This window comes from Narcine bancroftii, chromosome 7, assembly GCF_036971445.1.
Source record: "Narcine bancroftii isolate sNarBan1 chromosome 7, sNarBan1.hap1, whole genome shotgun sequence".
NCBI lineage: Eukaryota > Metazoa > Chordata > Chondrichthyes > Torpediniformes > Narcinidae > Narcine > Narcine bancroftii.
In genome coordinates, this window is record NC_091475.1 from 183,223,770 (window position 1) to 183,249,074 (window position 25,305).

General features: G+C 40.4%; 1 protein-coding gene across 2 annotated transcripts in view; it reads left to right on the top strand.

Moving 5' to 3' along the window:
- The window catches only part of nbeaa (neurobeachin a), a 1,045,297-nt gene that overhangs the window by 16,588 nt on the left and 1,003,404 nt on the right, over positions 1–25,305 (top strand). Inside the window, exon 2 of one of the 2 annotated variants that reach the window (XM_069891655.1) lies at positions 12,938–13,021. The gene's annotated coding sequence lies outside the window, so the exon portion shown is untranslated. The remainder of the gene's footprint in view (positions 1–12,937; positions 13,022–25,305) is intronic. The other variant, XM_069891654.1, reaches the window with a different exon arrangement.

Consider the following 25,305-nt stretch of genomic DNA (forward strand, 5'->3'; position numbering starts at 1 on the left):
ATACTTGACGACTGCTACACCACCATCAAGAGCACCAACGGAGCCATCTCACGCCCTCACTTTTTTTGGCAAATCTGATCACTTCTACTCCCAGCATACAAGCAGAGACTAACTACAGCACCAGTGGTGAAGATGGTGCAAGCATGATCAAGGGAGGCAGAAGAGTGCCTTCAGGACTGCTTTGAATCAGTGGACAGGACTGTATTCAAGGATTCATCTGTCGCGGTTACGTACCTACCTGGACCTGGTGCCATGAGTGTTCGTTTGGAATGATGCATGCAGGAGGTGATGTTCATGCGAAAGCCTGCTGCCATTGGTAACATGCATGCATGGTCATATCAAGAAGTTGTGATGACAAGCGTGTGGATAAGTCAAAGGGTAGGCAAGGGAGGTGGTGTGAAGGACATGCTGGGAGGAAGAAAGCAGACCATTGACAACGGTTGGAGAGCAAAATTGTAATGGTATGGATTGTGTATGCTAATTGGCTTGGGCCGCCATCCGGGGCGTAGTAGCACTGGGATCGTCGAGGTGCAACTTCTGCAGGCAGGCAAGACGTCTGCCATGTCTCTGCCCCGTGAGAGGAGCTACCTGCTCAGACTGCGGGAAAAAGGGCCACTACCAACATGTTTGCAGGTCCAGAGCCCCATCTCAGAGCAACATGGTGTGTATGGCCGATGAGCTTCTGGTCCCGGCCGGGTGTGTGGTAAGGCAAGTGCCATTTTACCTGCTCCTGCCGCCATCCTCTGCGCAGCAGCAACCCTCATCAGCGACATCACTTCCACCCCTGACAATGTAACTTCCGCCTTCTTCACCGGCGTTGGGAGCGTGGTCAACATAGAGGCCGCCATCTTGAGTATTGGGCCTCCCCACCGACGACGAAGACGACGCACCCATCCTGGCATCGATTACCTTGGACCAAGCCAGCCCTCACCCAATCACGAACTTCATGATGCAGATCAAGGTGAATGGGCACAAATCAAATTGCCTCTTCGACAATGGCAGTACCAAAAATTTTATTAATCCCAAGGTGCCCTGTAGAGTCTCGATCCCCATTTGGCTAATGACCGGGTCCATGTCGATGGTGGTGAAAGACCAGTGGACTTGTATCCGGGGGTACTGTGTGGCGTCGCTGATGGTGGGGAGGGGGAGTGTTATAACTTCTTCTTGTGGGTCATACCCCAGCTCTGCGCCAATCCTCCTGGGCCTCGACTTTCAGAGTCAGTTCAGAAGTGTGACGATGCCGTTCGGGTGGGCCCCAACCTCCACTCACCATTTACAACCCACAGCTCATGGGACCCCCCCCCCCCACCATCAGCGCCCTGCAGCCTCACCACCCTGTGGGTGGACCCTCTGTCACTATTTTCAAACCTCACCCCCAGACTGTAAACTGATCGCCACCAAGTGTAGGCACTATAGCACTGTCATCCAGGCCGAGGTTCAACAACTCTTGGCGGAGGGGATGATAGCCCCCCTCTCTCTGCTAAAATAAAATCAAGGGCCATGCATTTTTGGAGGACTGTAAGTCACATGGCGGCCATTTCTGTAGTTATTGCCCGGACTTGGGATTGGACTTCACCAAGCGCCAGATCCATATCATTTACTAGTTCATCTCGGGTGGCTGCTAATTCTTGAATCTCAACCCCAGCTCGTGCGGCTCTATATGTCGGGGAAAACGTCCACATGAGACGATCGCCTTCAGTCACCCTTCTTTTGCTTTGCCCATGGGACGAGACTAGTACAGGTAGCTGGTTAAGAACACAGACTTGGGGAATTATGTAGGCCGGGTAACAACATCCATTCCAACCTTTAGGTGTACGGGTCAATTTAAATCCTTTTGTCCAATTCCAATATTCCTTTTCCCCGGGTAACCATGAATAAATTTTACGTCCACGCACCCAATATGTGCCATTTACAGGCTGCGGGATTCGCAGTCATGTGACGGTCCAATTCTGCATGCAATTGGAAACTCCTAGTTGGTTCCTCAAAAGGAAGCAACTCTCCAGTCTGAATAGTTTCTGACTTTGTTGGTTTTGGTCATATCGACCACCCTTTGTATTTATCTTCAGTGGTTGGATCACTGTTGCTGGGCAAGGTATATATATCAAATAATTCGTGTAGGGAGAGAGGGACTGCTACTAAAAGGACTCCTGACTTTCCATGGTGTGGTATTTTTGCACATACCCAACAATCTGATTTTGGTTCTTAGCATAAATTAATACATGGAGAGATAAAAGAATTTTTAGGTTCAACATGCAAAGCTATGATATGTATAAGTACAAATTGAAAGAGTAAGCGTAAAAGTTTAATTATTGTAGTTTTCTTTTCTGAACCTTTTTACTCCTCTTTCCTTCCTTCTGTGGCAGATGGTGGGTCCACTGGTCTCTTTATTCTTGAAGCGTGTGTCCATCCCTTTTCGTTCGTTTGGACTGCTGTTTCTGTGGTCAACAGTACTAGATATGGTCCGTTCCACCAGGGCTGAAGAGCCTTTGACTTGCAAAGACGTTTTGTGATCTGTTATGGTCATGATCCCTTGCCACATGTGCCTCACGTTGTCGGTGTCTATAGATCTTCTATGCATAATTATGCTTTGCCTTCTGGATTGCATGGGAGATTTCAGCCCTGGCTGAGCTTAGAGTACCATCTTGACTTCTGTCCTGAACGCAGCATCTTGAGCTCTGAGTAGTGCCTGAACCTCTGCATTCAGCTGTGATTTCTGGATAGTCCTGGTTATGAAGCATTCGATCTTGATAACATCCTCAATTCACTTGCTGATTTAGCTAGTCATTGAGCTTGTGTACTCCTCTAAGTTTACGTGACCATTTTAGGTGGCCCCATCCCTGAAACATCTCTAGTCCATGAACTTAAGGCAATTTTCTAGTGCTGCTGTGCCCCTGCTCACCCCTCAGCTATGTCCTGATCTCCCTGTGAACTGGCTTAGTTCATTTTGCTAGCCATCGGTATGCCGGGGTTAGCAGTACAGGTATGTGATCCGAGTATCCAAATGGGGATCTTTGGTGTATATCCGATCCAGGGTCTTCTTTCCTCTGTTGGTGCAGTTGACATACTGTTGACACCGTCATAAGACTGTTTTCATGTTGGCAGAGTTGAAGTTGACATCTACAATCATGGCACCATCAGAGTGGGATGTCTGGGCTTCGCAGATGGAACTATAAAGCTCCTTCATTGCTTCACCCTCATTTGATGAAGATGGAATGTAAACTGTGGCAATCAGTGTGGCCAAGAATGACCTGGGCAAGTAGAAGGGTCTTCATTTTACCATCTGTTATCTTTATCTCTACTGAGCAGAAGTCTTTACAACAGAGACATCTGTGGCAGTTCTCACTGATGTCAATGCATAGGACCCCTCTGAGCCTTGCCAGGAGCAGCAGCAGCTCTGATTGCCCTGAAGGAGATAAAGCCATCAAGCTGTATTGTTGAGTCTGGAATGGAGTCCTGGAGCCACATTTCTGTAATTACCCAGAGCACAGCAGCCTTGCAGTTCTTTCTGATTCAGATGTAGCCTTGGATAATCCATTTTCTTCTCCAGCAATCTTACATTTGCGAACAAGATCATCAGGAGCACCGGTCTGAAGGAGTTAACTCTCAGTCTAACCCCGATGCTGGCCCACTTCTCCTTCCTTCTCTCACACGCTTCTGATGGCCTCACTCACATCTCCAATGGCCTCTCTTTCATTTCCATCAATCTCCTCTGCGGTTTGCTGCACCCTGTGTTCAATAAGTTAAAACCATGCAGTATCTTACCAATCTGATTTGCTAGTTTGAAAGTTGGGTTTGTATTTCTTAATTTCACAAGCTTCATGATCTTACACAATATGAAATAGGTTGGGGATTTCACTGTTGTAAGGAGCCAATGTGGCCACTGCAGTCTCGTGTGGAGAGAACTTCTTACAGACAGTGCTGGATTCAAACCTGGGTTGCTGGTGCAGTAAAAATATTGCACTAGCCACTACTCTAACTGTGCCACCTAAACACGGCAGACTTTATTCACACAGCTACCGGAATAGATGTCTTGAAGAGGATGTGATTTTATAAAGTTTATAGTTTTAATGACAATTGGAAGCTAAACATTTAAATGCTGTCCTAAGTATTTAGTCATTAAATGCTGATAAATGATGCAATGAACACAAAAGACTGAAAGGAAAGGGAATTTTTTGGATTGTAATGGAATGATGAATTGTTTTTCTATAAAGAGAAGGAAGATAACACCTTGTATGGTCTCAATGTTCTTTCAGCTTGGCCTCAGGCTTTCATTTGAAAATGTATTCAAACAAATCAAACACATGGGAAGAGAAGAGTTTTGTAGAGATGTAATGAAACCATATGCTAAGAATTTCACTAAATACTGCTGACATTTTTAACATGGATAAAATTAGGTCTGAAAGTAACAAAAATTAACTATTACCAAACCAAAAGCACTTCTTACAAGGATTATCTCAAAAGTTAGCATACATATTATGTAAAATAATGAACAATACATACCTTCAAAAAAAAACTAGCAGAAGGAAACATGCATTTATGAAAACTCAAAGGAAAATGTGGATGCTTGCGGACGCAAGAGATGTAGAACAAAACTTTTCAGCCTGCACATATCCTGAAATTGAAGGCTACAGAAAAAAAGAGGAAAACTACATGGAAGACAATTCAAAGGCCAAGCTGGTTTCAAATAGTTGTGGTTATTAACAATCAGCCAAGACGATGACAGAAACTACCAGCAGAATTTATTTATTTCTGATAGTACTGGGCAACAAAGATTTTGCTTCTTCAGCTGATCAAGAAAAACATCTTAAAATGTTCCTATTATGTATCATTTTCTAGATATAACCTATTTTTGTGATTTCCTGTTTCAAGCATCCAAACCCATAAAGTGCAACATATCATTGAAAATTCATTTTCTGCATTCCTTGTAGTCCACTTAACGAATGGCCTATGATGGACACTCAAGATCTCCTCATTTATCTGCACTTTCTGAGAAGACTGAAGTGGGCAAGGCTACTGGCTACTATTTTGTCAACCTTCTATAGGAACTCGATCGAGAGCATCCTGGCTGGCTGAATCATAGTATGGTACAGTTGCTGCAGAAAAATAGATCGGTGGTCAATCCACAAGACCAGAAGAGTGGCAGAGTGAATCACTGGATTCTCCTCCCTCCTCCCCACCACCACCACCCCACATCTACGTAATCTACTGGGATCATTGTTTTAAGAGGGCATGCAAAATCATTGAGGACCCCTTCTACCCTGCAAACAGCATCTTTCAACTGCTCCCATTGGGGAAGAGATGCAGGAGTATCAGAGACAGGTCCAACAGGCTCAGGAACATCTTCTTCATAGGCAGTGAGAATGCTGAAGGACCAAAAGAACTGCTCACACTATCCATCTGAGACTCTAATTTTCATGAAACAATGTTGGTTTATTGAGATGAAATACTTGTCCATCATATTTATTGATTTTCCGTATGTGTATTATGCCTGATTATGTTTTGCACCGAGGGCTAGAGAATGCTGTTTTGATGGGTTGTACTGGTACAATCAGATGACAATAAACTTGACTTTCTCCCTACTGATCTTGCTGCTGTCAGTGACAAATGTGGTGAAAGGTTTCACCAGGGCATTCCACATGGAAAAGCGGTATCAGGGCAACTGGAAACTATCAATGCTAGTTGACGATTGTTGGACACTGACACAGGAGGCATTAGATGCTGAGTACAAATGGAAATCAGTGGCAAAATATTTTAGGTCAGTTGAACTAACGCAATGTGTCAGCATCATTATGCGATTAAACATGCTATATTTAATAAAAGTTTAATGAATGTTTTTTCAACTTTCTATGTGAAACAGCAAATCTGAAATTAGAAATCTGTTGTCCAATGTACTAAGTGTCAATTTTTTCTTATAAAGTGTGACTAACCATTGAACAACTGAAAGTAAAAAGACATTGATAATAGTTAAATAAAAAACTGAGGAAATTGATCACGAACAGTGGGTATGAATGCAAATAATACATTTAGAAAACAACAAAGGAACAGGTTGTGCAGAGTATGTGAGAAATTGTGCTTCCTCTGTATTTACATTGCCACTGATAAAGTTTTTTTAAGATAATGACATTGCCAAGACTTCATAAAGACATGAAAAAAAAGAAATACAAGAAAAAAAATATTAGCAAGAAAGTGAAGATGAAAATATTAATATTGTTGACGTGCCTAAAGGCTTTAATAGAAGTTTTGAAAACTCGTCTGAAGTGGAAAGGTGGCTGGAACTGGGCTGAATCTTACTGTGGGCAAGATATAGGAGCAGATGTGTTCAGGGCCATATGGGAAGAGATCTTGAGTGTGGGATGAAGGTAATAAGAAACAAAAATCGTGTATTTTCAAGTCATCTACCATCTTAATTTAGAGATATATTACAGCACTTTCGTTATCATTGGGTCATAATCTTGGAGTGTTTAATCTGAGGAATACCTACACCTCTAGAGTCTGGAGTGGTCTATTGAGGAGGTTCACTATTAACATAAGAGAAATTGGGGATGGACATTAAATGTTGGCCCTACTAATGACACACATAATTAATTTTTAAGAAATCTGTAAATTGATGAAAATGAGTTTGGTTATTGTCATATACATTGTGCAATGTACATATGCACCTAAATTCTTACTTGCTGCAGCTAAACAGGTACTTTATGCAAAAAAAAAATAACAGCTACCCCTGTAGGCATTCCCACTGACATATGTTTTCTGTTTTGGATACTGCTGGTGGGAACGATCTACCAGGGACGAGTCGAGGCAGCCAAGACTCTGGCACAGAGATTGACTCCTTGGCTCAGAAAGGAAGGGCTAAGAAGAGGAGAGCATTAGTAATAGGGGACTCGTTGGTTAGGAGGGCAGACAGGAAGTTTGCTGGAATGCATAGAGACTTCTGGATGGCATGTTGCCTCCCAGGTGCCAGGGTCAGGGATGTCTCAAATCGTCTCAGCAACATTCTGGAAGGGGAAGGAGAGCAGCTGGATGTCATGGTCATCATCAGATAGAGGTAGAGATGAGGTCTTCACGAGGGAATATAGGGAGCTAGGTAGAAAGTTAAAAGACAGGACCCTGAGGGTGGTAATCTCTGGATTGCTGCCTGTGTCACGGGTAAGACAGGATATAAATAGGAAGCTATGGCAGATGAATGCGTGGCTTAAGAGTTGGTGTAGGGGACAGGGCTTCAGATACCTAGATCACTGGGATCGTTTCTGGGGGAGGTCAAACCTCTATATATATAAAAAAAAAGGATGGACTGGACCTTAACTGGAAAGTGACCAATATCCTGGCAGGAGGGTTTGCTAGAACCATGGGGATGGAAATCATAATGAGAGCAAAGAAAATAGGATAGTAGTGAGCCAGGGAGTTACATCGGAGGAAGGAAGTAATAGTAAAGAATTGGTCAAAAACAACAAAGGAAAGGCAGGTGAGCAGACTGGAGAAAGAGCTGTTCAACAGGAATACAGCTCATACGTCATCAATAACACACGGACACCTTACTTAAATGCACATAATATCAGAAACAAGGTGAGTGACCTGATTGCTCAGATTCACCCAAAAAGGTATGACATTGTGGCCATTACTGAAACATGGTTCAATGAGACGTGATTGGGAGCTCAATATCCGAGGATACACAGTCTATAGGGTAGAGATAGAGGGGAGGCTCTGATGATAAGTAATGACATTAAATCAATAGAAAGAAAGGATATAGGGTCTAAAGCGGTAGAATCGGTATGGGTTGAATTAAGAAATGCCAAGGGTACAAAGATAATATTATCAGTTATATACAGGCCCCCAAACAGCAGCCGGGAAGAAGACTATGAAAGACAGATAGAAATACAAAGGGCATGTCACAAAGATAATATCAAAATAATTAAGGGAGATTTTAACATGGCAGGGAATTTGGAAGGACAGAAATTTACTGGATTACAGGAGTGTGAGTTTGTAGAAAACTTAAGGGATGGATTTTTTGAACAGCTTGTTGAGAAGCCCACCAAGGGATCTGCAGTTCTAGATTGGGTCATGTGCAATGAACCTGAGGTCATTAGGAAGTTAAAGGTCTTAGGACCTCTTGGAAGCTGTGACCATAACATAGTTGAATTCAATTTCAAATTTGAAAAGGAAAAAATGTTATCTGATGTATAAATTTTTCAGTGGAAAAAAGGAAATTATAATGGTATGAGGAAAGAACTGGCCCAAGTTGACTGGAAAAGGAAATTAGTAGGAGGAACAGAGCAGTATTGGAAGATATTTTTGCAAATGATAAAAGGCATGCAGGATAGATATATTCCTAGAAAAAGGAAAGTAGTCAAAGGAAAGATGGTACCAATGTGACTAACGAAAGAAGGTAAGACCAAGATAAATGCAAAGGGAAGGACATATAAGGTAGCTAAAATTAGTGGGAAATCAGAGGACTGGGATTCCTTTAAAATCTTACAGAAAGAAATAAAGAAAGTCATAAGGAAAGAAAAGATGAGTTATGAAAGGCGATTGGCAATCAATATAGAAAAAGATACTGAATTTTTTTAAATACATGAAGAATAAAAGAGACACGTGTTGACATAGGACCGATAGAAAACAATGCTGGGGAAATTATAATGGATTACAAAGATATGGCAGAAGAATTAAATTAATATTTTACATCTGTATTCACTGTGGAAGACATTATTAATATCCCTGACAGACAGAAGCTTCAGGGAGTAGAGTTAGATACAGTAAGATTACTAGAGAAATTGTGCTAGGTAAATTGAATGGATTAAAGACAGAAAAATCTCCCGGACCGGATGGGATACACCCACAGGTTTTGAAAGAGGTGGCTTTGGAGATTGTAGATCATCGGTGACAATCTTCCAAAAATCAATAGTCTCTGATGTGGTTCCAGGGGATTGGAAGGTTGCGAATGTGGTTCTGCTGTACAAGAAAGGTAGGAAGCAGAAAAAAGGGAACTGTAGACCTATAAATCTGACGTCGGTGGTTGGTGAAGCTATTAGATTCAATGCTCAAGGATGAAGTTATGAAATACCTGGAAATGAATGACAGGATAGGTCCTAGTCAGCAAGGTTTTTTAAAGGGTAGATTATGATGTTTGACTAACCTATTAGAGTTATTTGAAGAAATCTCAGGTAAGATAGACAAAGGGGGAGGCTGTGGATGTTATATACTTGGATTTTACAAAGCCTTTTGATAAGGTGCCGCATGTTAGGCTGATAAATAAGATGGAGGTGCATGAAATTACAGGGATGCTATTAGACTGGATAGAAAATTGGCTGATAGGCAGAAAGCAAAGGGTTGAAAAGAAGGGATCCTGTTCAGAATGGCTGCCTGTAACAAGTGGTGTTCTGCAGGGGTCAGTATTTGGGCCGGTGCTGTTTACAATTTATATTAATGATTTGGATTGTGGACTAAATAGTTTTGTGGCCAAATTTGCAGATGACACCAAGATAGGTGGTGGAGCAGGAACTGTTAAATAAACCATAAAATTGCAGTAGGATAAAGACAGTTTGGGAGACTGGGCAAATATATGGCAGATGATATACAATGTTGAGAAGTGTTCAGTTTTACATTTTGGCAGTGAAAATAAACAGACAGAGAACTATCTAGATGGGGAGAAAATTTAATCCTCGGAGGTGCAAAGAGACTTGGGTGTCCTTGTGCAGAGTAATCTAGAAGTTAATGCCCAGGTAGGATTGGTAGTGAAGTAGGCAAATGCTATGCTAGCATTCATTTTGAGAGGTATAGTGTTTAAGAGTAGAGAGGTGTTAATGAGGCTCTATGGGGCATTGGTGAGACCCCATTTGGGTCCTCTGTCTGAGAAAAGATGTAATGTTGTTGGTGCAGAGGAGATTTACCAGGATGATTCTTGGAATGCAGGTGCTGGAGTATGGGGAATGTTTGGCAGCTCTTGGGTTGTACTCGTTGGAGTATAAGAGAATGAGGGAGAATCTCACAGAGACATTTCAAATATTGAAAGGTTTTGACAGAGTGAATATGGATAAGAAGTTTCCCTTGATTGGTGAGTCAAGATCAAAGGTTCATAGTCTTAAAATTAGAAGTTATCCAATTAAAACAGAGAGGAGGAAGAACCTCTATAGTCAGAGTGTCATGGATCTGTGGAACTCATTGCCACACATAGCAGTAGAGTCCAAATCACTGGGAGTATTTAAACAGGAAATGGATACATATCTCATATCAAGGGATATAGGGAAAAGGCAGGTAGTTGGAACTGTGTGTGAGTTTAGTTTAGCTTAGTGCAGAGTCACAGAAAAGGCCCAATAGGTCGAGTAGCCTGCTTCTGTTCCTTTATCTTGTGATGTGATCTGAACCACATAATGAAAACTTAATTGAATTAAAAAGACAGTAAATACACAATAAAATAGATAATAAAGATTCACAGTTATCCAAGTTTAGCATCCCCTCAAAACTGATCAGCAAACTCTAAGACTTGGGAGTTATCACTGCATTGCATAACTGAATCAATGGATTTCCTCACCTCCAGACCACAATCAGTGAAGATTGGTTAGAACATCTCCTCCACAATCTCCAGCACCACAGGGCTGTGTTCTTAGTTCCCTGCTCTATTTACTTTACACCTACGACTGTGTAGCTCAGTATGACAATAACATCATAAACAAATTTTCCATTGATACCATGGTCGTGGGTTATATAAAGGAAGGGATGAGTCAACCTGCAGGATGGAGATTGAAAGCTTGGCTGAATGGAGCCAACCTTGCACTCAATGTCACCAAAACTAAGGTTGTTGACTTCAGGAAAGAAAAACTAGAGGTATAAATCCAGTGATCATTGGAGGATCAGAGATGGAGAGGATGAGAAAATTTAAGATTTTGGGAGTCAATATCTTTGAGGATCTTTCCTAGACTCAACACACCAATGATATCATGAAGAAAGCACGTCAGCACCTCTACTTCCTCAAGTTTGGTATGACACCAGAAACTCTGAAAATTTCTACAGATGTGTGGTTGAAAGTGTGCTGACCAGCTGCATCACAGTATGGTATGGGGACACTAATACCACTGAGCATAAAGCCCTCCAAAAGGTAGTAGATGTAACCAAGGACATCACAGGTAAAACCTTCCCCATTATTGAGTACATCTACAGGGAATGCTGCCATTAGAGAGCAGCAGCAATCATCAAAGACCCACACCATCCAGAACACGCTCTGTTCTCGCTGCTGCCATCAGAAAAGAGGTATGGGTACCACAAGATTCGCATCATCAGGTTCAGGAACAGCTGCTATCCCTCCACCATCAGACTCCTCAACAACAAACTCAATCAGGGACTCTTTTAAGGGTTCTTACTTGACAGTTTGTTTATATTTGTTATCTGTTTACAGTTGTTTGTTTACATTTAAGCTTTGTACAGTTTTTGTTTGCATGACCAGTTAGTCGTAATTCTTGCACGTTTGCAGGAAAAAGAATCTCAGGGTTGTATGTGATGTCATGTATGTACTTTGACAAGAAATCTGAAAATCCAGTGCAGAGAAGTCAAGTCAAGTTTATTGTCATCTGATTGTACAAGTACAACCCGAAAAAAACCCCCCAGCATTCTCTGGTCCTCGGTGCAAACATGCAGACACACAATCAGACATAACACACATACAGACAAACAATACATATGCATGAGAAGGATAGGATGTATATACAAATAAATATTGCTTGATGAAAGTCTTGGATAGTTTGTGTGAGCAGTTCCTTTGGTTGTTCTGCATTCAGACAACTATTTGCTGTGGTAGGGCATTCCCTGATTAGTGTAACAAGGGATGAGGTGGAGTGTTCAAGAGCTTGAAAACTGTTGGAAAGAACTTTAAGGTACTGGACTTCAGTCACCTGTACCTTCTGCTTGAAGGTAGCAGTGAGAAGAGGTTGTGACTAGGGTGAGGGGGGGTGGGGTGGTCCTTTATAATGTTGTCTGCCTTCTTGAGGCAGTGCCTCGCATAGAATACAATGGATGGGAAGTTGGAGCCTGTGATGGACTGCAATATGTTTGTTCCCTTTTGGCATCTTCTGCTATATGAGCAAGTGAATACCCAATCAGGCTGTGCTACAATTTGTCAGTACACATTTGTCAGTGCACCTGCAAAAATTTGATAGAGGATTTGACAATGTGCCAAAGCTCCTCAGACTCCTTAGAAAGCAGAAGCATCTGGTATGTCACTTTCACGGTTCCCTTTGACATGCTGGGTCCAGGAAATTACTTCTGAAATATGGACTACCAAGAACTTGAAAAGTTCTAACCCTCTTCACTTCCGCAGCATCAATGTGAACAGGTGAATAGATCCTCTCCTTCCTAAAATCAACAATAAGCTCCCCTTCTTTTTTATTGATATTTGTTTACATTCTGTTTACTTGGCATGACCTCTGGCCTTCATCCATAACTCCTCTTTGGTCCCCATTCATCACTGGGGGATCAAAGGCAACTTTCTGCCCAGTATATTCCATCTGGCTCTTGATATTGAGTCTTTTGGAGCAGAAACTAGAATTTCTCATATGGGAGTGAGTGGTTTTCACTTTATTACTGGCTCATTTGTACTGTGAGGAAGCTCTGTCTCCAAGTAAGGCTGCTTGTATTTTCTGGGTGTTAATGTAACCTTTTATCATTTTGCTTCACTCTCTCTAGAATTCCAGATTTGTCAAGCTTTATAATATATCAAGTCTTCTAGATTAAATAGTAACTTGTACACTACCAAAATCATAATATATGAACTTATACCAGTGTAATGTCAATTTAAAACAAAGGATAAGAAATCATCACTTTACACTAAGGTACAAAATGTGAAATAATTTCTATTAGTTGAAATAAAGAGTTTAGAATATTGAAAATTAGTTATACTAAAGTATTCAAGAGATGCATGTTGATGTGTTGAATAACAATTTCTCTTCCTCAGCAGGAAGCCTGCAAAAATCTTTCCACTTGAAGATTGGAGATAGGATGTGGTTGATTTAGATCCCTTGGTCTTCAACAGGACAAGGTAAAAGCCATGATGGTGACTCCTAAGATTTGCATTTGTGAACTGAATTTATATAGTAATTGTTATTGTAATAAATGCCCCCAGGCATTTCCAGAGAAGTAGGTCTGGAGAGGGGTGTATTAATGGAATGAAAACAACAGCCTTCATGATGACAACACATCAAGGTTGCGCAGAATTTGGTTCAAAGAGAAAAAGGGAGGAGATGATATTAAGAATTCAGAGCTTCACTTGATGAGTTCTATGGAGAATTTATTAAACTTATTGATGTCAGACAACTAAAAATTTGGTAGTACATGTTTTAGTGCACTAAATGCCAAATCCAAAGTTACTAAAGTTGTCACGAAAAGAGAGTACCCTTATTTAAAAAATATTGGTGTAGTGGGCCAAGTGGGTGCACAGCGCGGTATCGTGAACCATCGCTGGTGCAGTTCTTCAGTGGACATGTGGAGCCGTAGGCCAACCCACTGGCTACTCACCCGGTTAATGGACTGCACGCGCGCGGTGCTGTGTGTCGAGTTCCAGCATGTTGGTTTGCTGTGCCTCCTGCCAAAAGGCGCGGGGCCCCCACTGTGTTTAATTTAAATCAGCCAGCCCTGTGGATCGGCAGCAAACCCATAGCGGTGTCACCATCCCATCCTGTGGAGCCTGGGACAGGAGGGATATAAATGAAGTATTTAAAGCCCAAATAAACAGTCCTGTGTTGACTAATCCAGTGTATGTGTATTGCTTTAGTAGCTCTACCGAAGTAGTCACTACACTATTAACATAATTTGGATGCTGTAAGAAAACATGCTTGCATATATTACATAGACTGCTGGCTGATAAGCTCATGGAAGCTTCAATAGCTTCAAACACTTACCTATGGAAAATATGACAGTTCTATGAAGAGGCTTCGATAGAGATGAGTGCAGGGAAGCTTGAGAAACAGAAGGTGGAAAATTGAAGTAAGGTAAGGTGGGAAATAGGAGGTGGAAGAAGGGAAACCTGTAAGTAGGGCAAGCTTTCAACAATGAATGGTTTTAGCTATGGAGCAGCCACAGTTGGGCAGAAGGACTTGGGTGCTATTGTGGCCAAGGGAATGGACCAGAAGAGCATTATCAGCTATGATCACGCCAGGGATGAGCTGAGGGCCAGGATCCACAGTGTCTAGTTTATTAACCATAAAAGACAGTGAAGCGTAAACCACTTCCAAATCATTGCAGGTTTTACTACTTTCAGTATGATAACCAAATGTGGTACAGATGTCATCAATTTTATTTAACTAATGTGACAGGAAAATTACACCAATGTTTGGGAAAATTGTATCTCTATCAGTATATTTCATCAGGAAACAGTGGAAAATATACCAAAATTATATGCTTTGTGCTATTGATGCTTTAAAATTGAACACTTGGAGTTTTCTCATCAAACTTCTGGGCAAAAAGAATTTTGCATGAAATGCTGGCTGTGAAATTGAGGGTGTTGGGATATGGTAAAGATGAATGTCATTTGCATTTATGTGGAAATAGATCTCACACCTGTGAATTATAACACTATGGGATGGGAAAAAATATTAAACACTTCTTTAGATTTCATGCAATTAAGAATACATGTTTACTGCACAAAATTGATTCTAAAATATAATTTCCATGCAAGAATTATTGCATCGTTTAAACCTTAGCTTTGTTTGATAACACCTTTCCAACTGTTATAATTGGGTTTGATACTTAACCAATTGTTCTTGACTTATGCTATCAACTTCAAAATATGCTTTTTCTCTCTGGTGTGCTGTTACTTTAGTCCTTGAGATCACAACTTTGCTCTTTCAGACGAAAGGAAGCTTAATGTGTTGACCCAAACTCATGCGCAGCAATGATGTAGCATAATTAACCCGCATTCAGCAAGAGCAATTATGGCAGTGAATCAGCTTCACATTTCATTTTGATGATTACTGCATCCAGCCAATGCCAATCAGGAAGTTCACTTGCTAAACACATCAGTGTGGATCTTAAGAGTGGCAACCTCCAGTTTAAGCTTGTGATCATAACTTAAGGTTAGTCTGCTGCTTTAAAAGGAGAGCATACTATGGCTGTACAGGGAGCTGGCAGTTATGGAGTTATACAGCTCAGAACTAGGCCCCAGCTGAATACATTCATGCCAACCTAAGTACCTACCTGAGACAGTCCCATTTGCCTTCCTTAGGTTCATGTCTTCAAGCCTTTCCTATCCATTTAGTTGTCCAAATGTCTTAAACGTTGTGGTTGTACCCACATGTACTGTAGTTCCATATACTTGCCTCTCAGGGCCCCTTTGAATCTTCCCCCCCCCCCTCACCTTAAACCCATGTTTAATGGTTTTAGACTTCGCTAGCTTGGAGAAATTGCTGTGACAATCTTACTTTATCAATGATTTTATATACTGCTAAGGAATCCCTGCTTGCCTTCTTTTCTAGTCTATTCAGTCAGTAAACTGAATATCTTGAAACTTTGGAAATGGCCTCCAAGTGAGTCTGAATGGCAGGGGTCAGTGCACCACCCCCATCCTTGTACCATTCTAGTTTTTGTACAGTCTCTGGAGATTAAAATTGAGAACATGGAACACTACAGCACAGTACAGGCCCTTTGTCCCTCGATATTGTGCCGACATATATATTCCCACCAAAATTTTTTTAAAAGCACTAAACCCTTCCTACCTCCCAACTCTCTATTTTTCTTTCCCCCATGTGCCTGTCTAATAGTCTCTTAAATACCCAAAATGTTGCAGCCTTCACCACCACCACTGGCAAGGCTTTCAGGTACTCACAACTCTGTGTGTAAAAAAAAAAAAAAGAAAAAAAACCTCCCTTCATTTTGTACAGATGTTATCTGGTGTATGCTACTCCCACCCTGGGAATAAGGTTTTGGCTGTCAACCTCATCTATGCCTCTCAAAATCTTATAGACCTCTATTTAGTCTATACTCCAATGAGAAAAGCCCTAGCTCTGCTAACCTTGCCTCATAAGACTTATTTTCCAATCCAGGCAACATTCCAGTAAATCTCCTTCTGTACTCTCTCTATGGCTTCCACACCCTTCCAGAACTGAGGTGACCAGAACTGAAAACAATATTCTAAATGTGGTCTCACTAGAGATTTGTAAAGTTGAAACATGGCCTCTTGACTCTTGAACTCAATCCTCCGACACATGAAGCCTAGCATCCCATAGGCCTTCTTAACTATCTTATTAACCTTCACAGCAACCTTGGGAGGTGTATGGATTTGGACACCACAATACCTCTGTTCTTCCACACTGTTAAGTATCCATCCATTGACCATTTTGACTTTAAAAAATACATCACTTCACACTTGAACTCCATCTGCTCTGCCCAACTCTCAACCCTTCAGCCCGAAAGTTTCTCCAGACATTGCATGGACAGGACAGTGTCCTTGGTTAAAGGTAGAGGTGACAGTGTCTGCTTTAAGATTAACTCTTCGTAGTAGTCAGATATAGCAATCCTGTTTCAGGCTTCTCCACTCATCTGGACCAGAAGTGCTGACACTTCTACCTCATGAGGGTATTCATCTGGGTTGTCCTGACTGCAGTCTCCATCCCTCCACTGGCAGATGGTAAGCTAGCACTGGAAGATCAACTTCCAGTGATCATCAAACAACATAAAGCATATATTGATGCCTTCTCAGTTGTCGCTGGGGATTTCAACCAGACCATCTTAAAGAAAATACTCCCAAACTACCTTCAGCACTCCATAGAGTTAGGTTTAGGTTTAGAGTTCCGCAACACCAGGGGATCAAAGATTCTTGGCCACTGCTGCTGCTATTGAGGATGACTTCTGCTCCATTCCACACCCACACTTTGGAAAGTCAGACCACCTTGCATCCAGACAGAATCTGAAGTGCACAGAACCAGCAATGAAGACTGCACAGAAATAGTCTGGAGAGGCAGAAGAGCGCCTTCGTAACTACCTGGAGTCAGTGAACTGGGCAACATTCAAAGACTCGGTAGTGGATCTGAATTAATATGCTACAGCGTTACCAACTTTATCAGAAAACATGTGGATGAGTGTGTTCCTACTCAGATTATCCAAGTGTATCCTAACCAGAAGCTGTGGATGAACCAAGAGATGTGCAAACTGTTAGTAAATGGATCTTCAAATGTTACTTTACTAACCTCAGACCCATTTCTATACATCACATCACCATCACTTTCCAACTATCAATCAGGACTCATAATCAACATTCATAGATTGGCCTCATTCTCATAGTCTTCACAGTGATGGAGATCTTGCATCTACCTCAGAAAATTCTGGCATTCAATATTCAGGCAGAATAAACTCCATCGCTAATACACATTGAATAATACTCACTTCATATACTTCCCTTGATTTCTTTGGCTTGGCTTTGCGGACGAAGATTTATAATTCCCTTGATTTAGAAAGTGAAAGTGGCACTAATGAAGAGGTAGAAATGACAATGAGAAGTCAAACCTGCATCTCCTAATTCCCATGAGGTGCATGGTTGTTTAAAGTTGAATTATATCCTTTTCAGACGTGCTGAAACATACAGGTGCCCTGTAATGAAAAAAGTGGCAACATTAGATATAATCTAATTTGAAATGGCATCAGATGGTTTGCACACGAGAATGTGCTAAACTGAGATCTTTATCATTCCCAACAGATCCAAGTTCAGTTGAATCTTTTATGTTGACATCTATCTTTATCATAGAAGAGCAATTTCCTTTAAAGGCACATTCCCCAAATATCAGCAACAGTCATAGTGGCCATGAAGAAAACTCCTCAATTCACAGAAGGGAGATTGAAATTCATACAAAGAAGGGGCATGCACAAGTGAAGTCAGAGGTAAGTGTCCCATTAGGTGCTCAAGTGGTCTACTCAGAAGATGGGATTCTTGAACCATGGAGAACTATCACAAGAAATAGAAGTTATGTCAAGGTGAACCACATACCATGACAAATGTTGTTCTCTTACACAGTCAGACCTGTACACACAACATGCACAAACTCAAATTGTTAAGCAAACAAACTGTTGTCAAGGTGTGACATGGTGCAGTATTAGGCCATTTCAAATCGCCTTGTAAAATAGGGTTAATAGGCCAATTTACTAGGTTGAAGACCCAGGTACAGGGCCATTTGAAAGGGCCAAACTGGGCAAGCCCAGTCAAAATCTACCCTGGTCCCAGACCTATCTTGGAGGTGGTCAGGGAACCCAGTAAAACTTAACCAGGTGTCTTCCTCCACCTATTTAAAGGGGAAATGGGTCACCCAGTTACTCTGGAACTTTAAACAGAAAGGAAACAAAAGAACACAAGGAACAGGGGATTCCCTGAGGCTGTGTGGTGCGTCACTCACCACGTCATCGCAGGGGTGGGATCTTCCTTAAATTGCCAGGTTGGCGATTTAACAGGTATGTTAGGTTTCTATTTGAAAGGTGCTACAGCACAGAAAACAGGCCATTTAGTCCTTCTAGTCTGTGCTGACTATTATTCCACTAGTCCCAATGAACTGCTTCCATTCCATAACCTGCCAGCCCTCTCCCATCTGTGTATCTATCCTATTAAAACTTAAGATCAAGCCTGCATTCACCATATCAGATGGCAGCTTGTTCCACACTCCCACCACTCTCTGAGTGAAAAAATCCCCCCCCCTCATTTCCCCTAAATCTTTTCCCTTTCACTCCAAAGCCAAGTCCTCTTGTATTTATCTCCCGCAATCTAAGTGGAAAAAGCTTACTTGCATCCACTCTGTCTATAGCTCTCATAATCTTGTAAACCTCTATCAAAAATCCCCTCATTCTTCTTTGTTCCAAGGAATAAAGTCCTAACCTGTTTAATCTTTCCCTGTAACTCAACTCCTTAAGACTCAACAACATCTTAGTAAATCTTCTCTGCACTCTTTCAATCTTATTGATATCCTTTCTGTAGTTAGGTGATCAAAACTGCACACAATATTCCAAATTTGGCCTCACCAATGTCTTAAACATCTTCAACATAACATCCCAACTCCTATACTTAATACTTTGATTTATGAAGGCTAAGATTCAAAAAGATTTCTTTACAACCCTGTCCACCTGGGACGCCACCTTCAGGGAACAATGTATCTCTATTCCCAGATCTGTTTGCTCCTCTGCACTCCTCAGTCCCGTACCATTTATTATGTATGTCCTACCTTGGTTGGCTCTTCCAAATTCCCACACCTCACACTTGTCTGCATTAAACTCCATCATCCATTTACTGGCCCATTCTCCCAGTTGGTCCAGATCCATCTGTAAGCTTTGAAAATTTCCCTCACTGTCCACTTTGCCTCCTATCTTTAGCCCCTTTCATACTTGGTTTGGCTTTTCACACTTGACCACTCATAACTGGGACACTGAACGTTTTTACACTTGCAAGGAGCCATCCTCGGATTTAGGACTGTTCTACCTTCTACTGGTGACGTCATGACGCATCGAATGATAGTGGACCAGCCCTAAATCCTGATCAATGTATTATATTTGAACAAAATTAATCATGCCTAATTATAACATAATTAAGCTTTATATACAGCACAGTATGAACCCCTGTTGCTTTTGTGTCGACCTATATAAACTTTTATAAGAGACCGTGGGAAAGTGCTCACAATAAATAGCAACAGTGCACAATTTTTCAATATGGTAGGAAAGTTGGTAGCACTATCGTGTATAAATTATACAGCGTGGAAAGTTGGTAGCACTATTGTTTAAAATTTATTCAGTGTGGAAAGTTGGTAGCACTATTGCAGACAATTTATAAACACCGGGGGTAAAAGTGTTGGTATACCTGCCATCCCAGAATTTGTGCGGCAGAGAAAGGGTTGTATACATGGCTGCATACACAGAGCTATCATGGAGCAATTTTGTTGCCACATAGCATTCCCATGGTCTTTATAAATTTATAAATTGTCTTTATAAATTTATAAATTATAAATTGCTGCCAACTTTTCCACACAGTTTAAAAATTGTCTGCTTTTGCTATTTATTTTCTCTCTCTCTCTCTCTCTCTCTTCCAACCCCCATTGCCACTTTCCCACAGGAAAGTTTATACCTTCATTTTAATCTTCCTTCATGTTTCTGCACTCATGCAAAAACTTGGGTAATTTCCATCCCACAATGCATTTGGCTGTTTCACACTTGCCTGATTGCAATGCTGGCATCTGCAGACACCAGGGATTGTACAAGGGGTAGAGGCTGTCAATCCCCAGCATGAGATGATGTCACCTCACACTGGCATGGAGCTGATATTGCTTTCATACTAGGCACTTTAAAGACTAATTGGCAGTTAATTCCTGGGATCACATGCAAGTGTGAAAGGGACTTTTGTGTCATCAACAAACAGATCCGCTTTGTTTTTCTTGCCTTCCTTTCCCTCTGTTTGGTATCTGCCACACCTCTGTCTCTGTCTGCCATGTTTCAGTATTGCCTGGTTCAGCAATCCTGTGTTGGGCTTCAATACTAACTTTCTTCAGTCTTTATGAAGAATTCCAGCATGAAATATTGACTATTTTTCTTCCCTCACTAATACTTGACCCACTTAATTCCTCCAGCAGATGGAGATTTGCTTCAGATTCCAGCATCTACAATCTCCTGCAGTTTTTGTGTTTTTCAGTCTTTCCTTTGTTCTCTTGCCTATTCTCTCTGCATTGACCTGAAACATTGGTGAAGGGCTTAGGCCCGAAACTTTGCTTATATTATCTTTACCTACTATGGACAGTACAAGACATGATGAATTCCTTCAACATTTTTACTACAATTACAGGGTCTGCAGACTTTCGTGTTTTACCTCAACTTGAAATGTTCTCTTATTACTCTTTTCTTAGATGCTTGGCTTATTTGTTTTTTTTTTGTTTTTTTTTGTTTTATTACTTGGAGTACAAACAGCAAAGCTCTTTGGGCGAGGTAATGACAGACAGTGGGAGTGTTGTTTCAGTAGTCAACAGTCTTTTGTAACTGATATAGCTTTCCTTGTCTGTATGTTGCCCATTAATTGTGCATCTGACCATCAGCCATTTTGCCAATGGATAACATTTTTCACCATGTAGTCCTTCTTTATTTTGCTATCATAACACAATTACAGCTAGTGTAGAGTCAAGGCATTAAGTACAAAAAAAATGGCCGGCTGGATTTACTACCTATGTTACATACCATTTGGATCCTGATGGAGTGAAATGTTTTTCAGATCTAATATATGGCAGTGTTGATGTGAGATCCAGTGGAGAATACCCTGGACCAAGAGATACTGGCTAAATGCTCGCCTCATTGCGGATCTCTGATTAGAGAGGGAAATGTAATTCCCTTCGAAAAGAGTATCTCAGTGGCCTCTCTGAAGTAACAGAAGATGGGAGAACTGCAAAATGTTACAAATATCTTCAACTATAGTATGAAAAAAGCAAATTACATAAAAGGCAATTGATTTTGTTATATTGAAAGTCAACTATAATGCAGAGCTTACGATCTCATTGAGTGGCGGAGCAGGGTTGATAGGTCTGATGGTCTACTTCTGCTCCTACTTTGTTGATGTAAGGTTATTTCAATGAGGAAAACTAAAATCAAAATATATCCAATGCTGAAAACAAAATAAAATCAGAAAATATTGGAGATGGTCAGCAGTTTGGAATCTTCTATTTAGATTTTTTATTTAGTTGTATTGTTTATTGTCATGTCTACCAAGAAAAGTTCAGTTTTGTATGCTATCCAGGCAGGTAACTACCAACAAGTGCATATACTCCACGTTCCCATTTTCTGGGCTGGTTTATCCCTGGTATTCATACTGTGGTTTGCCCATGGACTCATTGACATCTTTCAGAGACCCCTTCCCTCTCCATTTCCTTCTTCTCCCACCATACTGTTCAACTCTGTATGTGCCATGTTCATTCTTCAAGACCTGCTGCATTTCTAAGGGAATAAATATGAAGGCCCTGATAGCAATTGTTCTGAGCAGAGCCTTAAAGATAAATCCTTCAGCAACTGATATACTAATCATTGTGGGCTTTAGGAATTTTAAAGAATCCTATAAATTCTCAAGCCTTTGAAACATCATCACAAAATCCAGAGGAGTAACTAACCTGAGTCCCTCAAATAGCAATGCCTGGTGCTTATCCTTGCTGCTGCTAAAGACATGTTCAGTCAAATGAGACTATAAGAGAGCATTGTTTAAATATCTGATGTTCAGTCTGTCAGCATTGCTGCCAAATTTGCACTCCACACTGATCTACCTTTTCTTCCTTAATTTTCTAGGCTTTAGCAGAGCATGTATTTGATGCACTCATCAATCTTATGATTTGTGCAGCTTGCACTACAAATCACATTTGTTTCCTTGGCTCACAGAAACATCTGTTATTGAATTGAATTTTACAATAGTTTGTGGCGGCGCACAGCCTAATGGCAAACTGGCCCTGCTTGTATCGCCACATGACAGGGCAGTCATTAGGAGATGGCGTTGTCAGGGGTTTCTTCTTGACTCCAGCATCCCTTCTAGCGCGCACCCTGGGCAGTGATTATGATGTCACAATACACCAGGTGGGGGGCGTGGCAAGATGGCGTAAGGATCAGACGTGCCTTCCAGTCCTCTCCTGACTCTATCTTATTGTTTTGTCTAGAAATGCCTGTTAAAATTCTTTAAAAGTTTAGATAATTTTAGTGCTGTTAATTTAACTTATGATGGTACAATTGGTGGGAAAGAGCAAAAAAAAACGACAACAGATCATCAAAAAATTACATTTTACAAAAGTTCAAGTTTTGGAGCCTACCTACAGGAAAGACACCGGGGCTCAGCGTGAAATGGATCCCAGGAGAGAGGTACAGTGTTCGGATGTAGAGCTCTATGTTACATCGGTAAAGCCCCCTAAAGAGGGTGCCAAATAGCATTTAGAACAAAGAGTTACTCAAAGGCATTTGTCAACTGTAGAGGTAGCGCTGGAAACTGCATCTCTTGAGATACAAGAACCTATACAACTTGATGTACTGGGAGAATTTAATACATTATGGACTGGGGAAAACCCCGGCCAGCGTCCTCCAGTCATTGCTGGAGAGGCTGTGGCTGGGGTTTCCACACGCAGTCATACTACAAGGAAGGCAACCAGAATGAAGGAAGGAATAGAAGATTCTTTGGAGAAGAAGCAGGAATCTGTTGAGCCAAAATCTCTTCCAATTGAAAAGATTTTTGTGAATCTTGAATCTAAATTATTTTATACAATGCAGGGATTATCCAAGATTATGACTGAACTTGGTACTAGGTTTAATACTTTGGTGAAAATACATTCTCAACAGATGGCTGAGTTTGGAGCTTTTAAGCTTGAAGTGAGAGATAAATTTAATTCGTGAAGAAGATATAGACAAAATACGGGATCAAGTTTTTGATGTGACCAAAATGGTCAAAGACTTACAAACTCAAAATAAAAATTTGGTGAAAAAGATTGATTATTTGGAAAACCAATCCAGACGGAACAATATAAAGATTATTGGTTTGCCGGAAGGTATGGAGGGACCAGACCCAAGAAAATTTTTCCGCAGGAAAAATGGATGGATTCCGCAGGTGCTGGATCAAGAACATTTCCCGGAAGGTATAATACTGGAACGTGCTCACAGAGCCTTGCGTAGAAGACCTATTTCAGGTCAAAGTCCAAGACATGTTTTGGTTCATTGCTTGAATTATTACGGCAGAGAAATAATTTTACAAGTGGCTATTAGAAATGCACAACAGAGAAAATCACCCTTGATGATTCAAAATAATCGAGCTTTCTTCTATGCGGATTTGAGTCAAGAAGTTATGTTCCAACGACGGGAATTCAATCCTGCTAAAGAATTGTTGTGGAAGAAAGGTTACAAGGCAACCTTTAGATATCCAGCTGTTTTGAAGGTTTTTCAAGATGGTTGCCAACCAAAGTTCTTTGATTCTCCAAAGGAAGCTATAGCATTTGCTTAAGAGCTGCCAATTACTCAGTTTCAACAGAGACAGTCCGCCGCGATCTCTAAGGAGACAAGAGATGGAAGAAAAGAGCCGTGCTCCAAGAAGGAATGGTTGTAATGGTGACTCGGCAGTTGGAGCTGATTAAAAAAAGAGTTGTTCTTTTTTTTGTTAATGTTTTTTTTTAAAAAAAAGGGATATTAAATAATGACAATGTTAGTTTAAGATGAAGTGAGAGTTGGGGGAGAGAACTGGATAGGCACTATTTCCTGAAAGTCATCTGCTACGTGTGAGTTATCTCACACCCATTTTTTTTTGGGAGTTACCGCATTGCGCGGTTTAGACGGGAGGGGGTATTTTTAACCTCCTACCCTTTTTTTTCCTTTTTTTTGTATTATTAGATTAAAGAGTGAAGGGTTTTTTTTTGTTTAAATATAAAAAAAAGCATAAGAAAATATTTGATTGTTTAAAAAACTAAAAATTGATGTGGTTTTTTTTGTAAAGTTTATTCAGTAGATAAGGAATATCTGAAATTTAAATGTGAATGGGATGGATAAGTCTTTTTTAATATTTTTTCTTTAACTTTAAGGTGAAAGGAGTGGTAATTCTGGTGTATATTATTTTGCTATTTTAGTTATAGAACGAAGGGAATAATGGTGAAAGTTATAAATTGAATTGTACAATTCTTAATGAGGCTTGAATTTAGTTTGTGGTTTATGCTCCATTTGTTGAAGATATAGATTTCGTTGTAGATGTGTTTTTATTATTTGGATATCTGAATTTTAACGTAATGATTGGGGATATTTAAATGTGGTATTAGAGCTTTTATTGGATAACTATTCAAGAGTAAAAAGGAAAAATGGTGGAAGAGTACTAAAATTGAATTGTACAATGCTTAATGAGGTTTGAATTTTGTTTTAAGATGGTGGTTTATGTGACTAATATGATGATAGATGTGAAGTTAGTTGATATTTGGTGAAGGTTTATCTCTATAGAGAAAGTTTTTTTTTTCATCTTTTTTTTCATGCTACAATTTTTTTTAAGAATTGATTATTGTTTAAGAATTTTTAATAGATAATGTTACTAACTTTACTAATTTTTTATATTAAGTTTGAGTTAAATATATGTTTCATCTTAACTCCGTTTGTTAAATATATGCATTTAAGTTTGATTTAAATATGTTAAATATGATATCTTAATATTAATTACTTTTCTTTTTGTTAGTATTTTAATCGGTTATGTTTTTGTTTTTTTTTGTAAGTGGGTTCTTTTTCTCACATATATTATTAACTTTGTTAATTCTTCACTCTTTATTTTGGTGGTGGAAAGGGGGGGTTGGACTAATTTGAGTCGGGTTATTAATGTGTAATAATTATTGG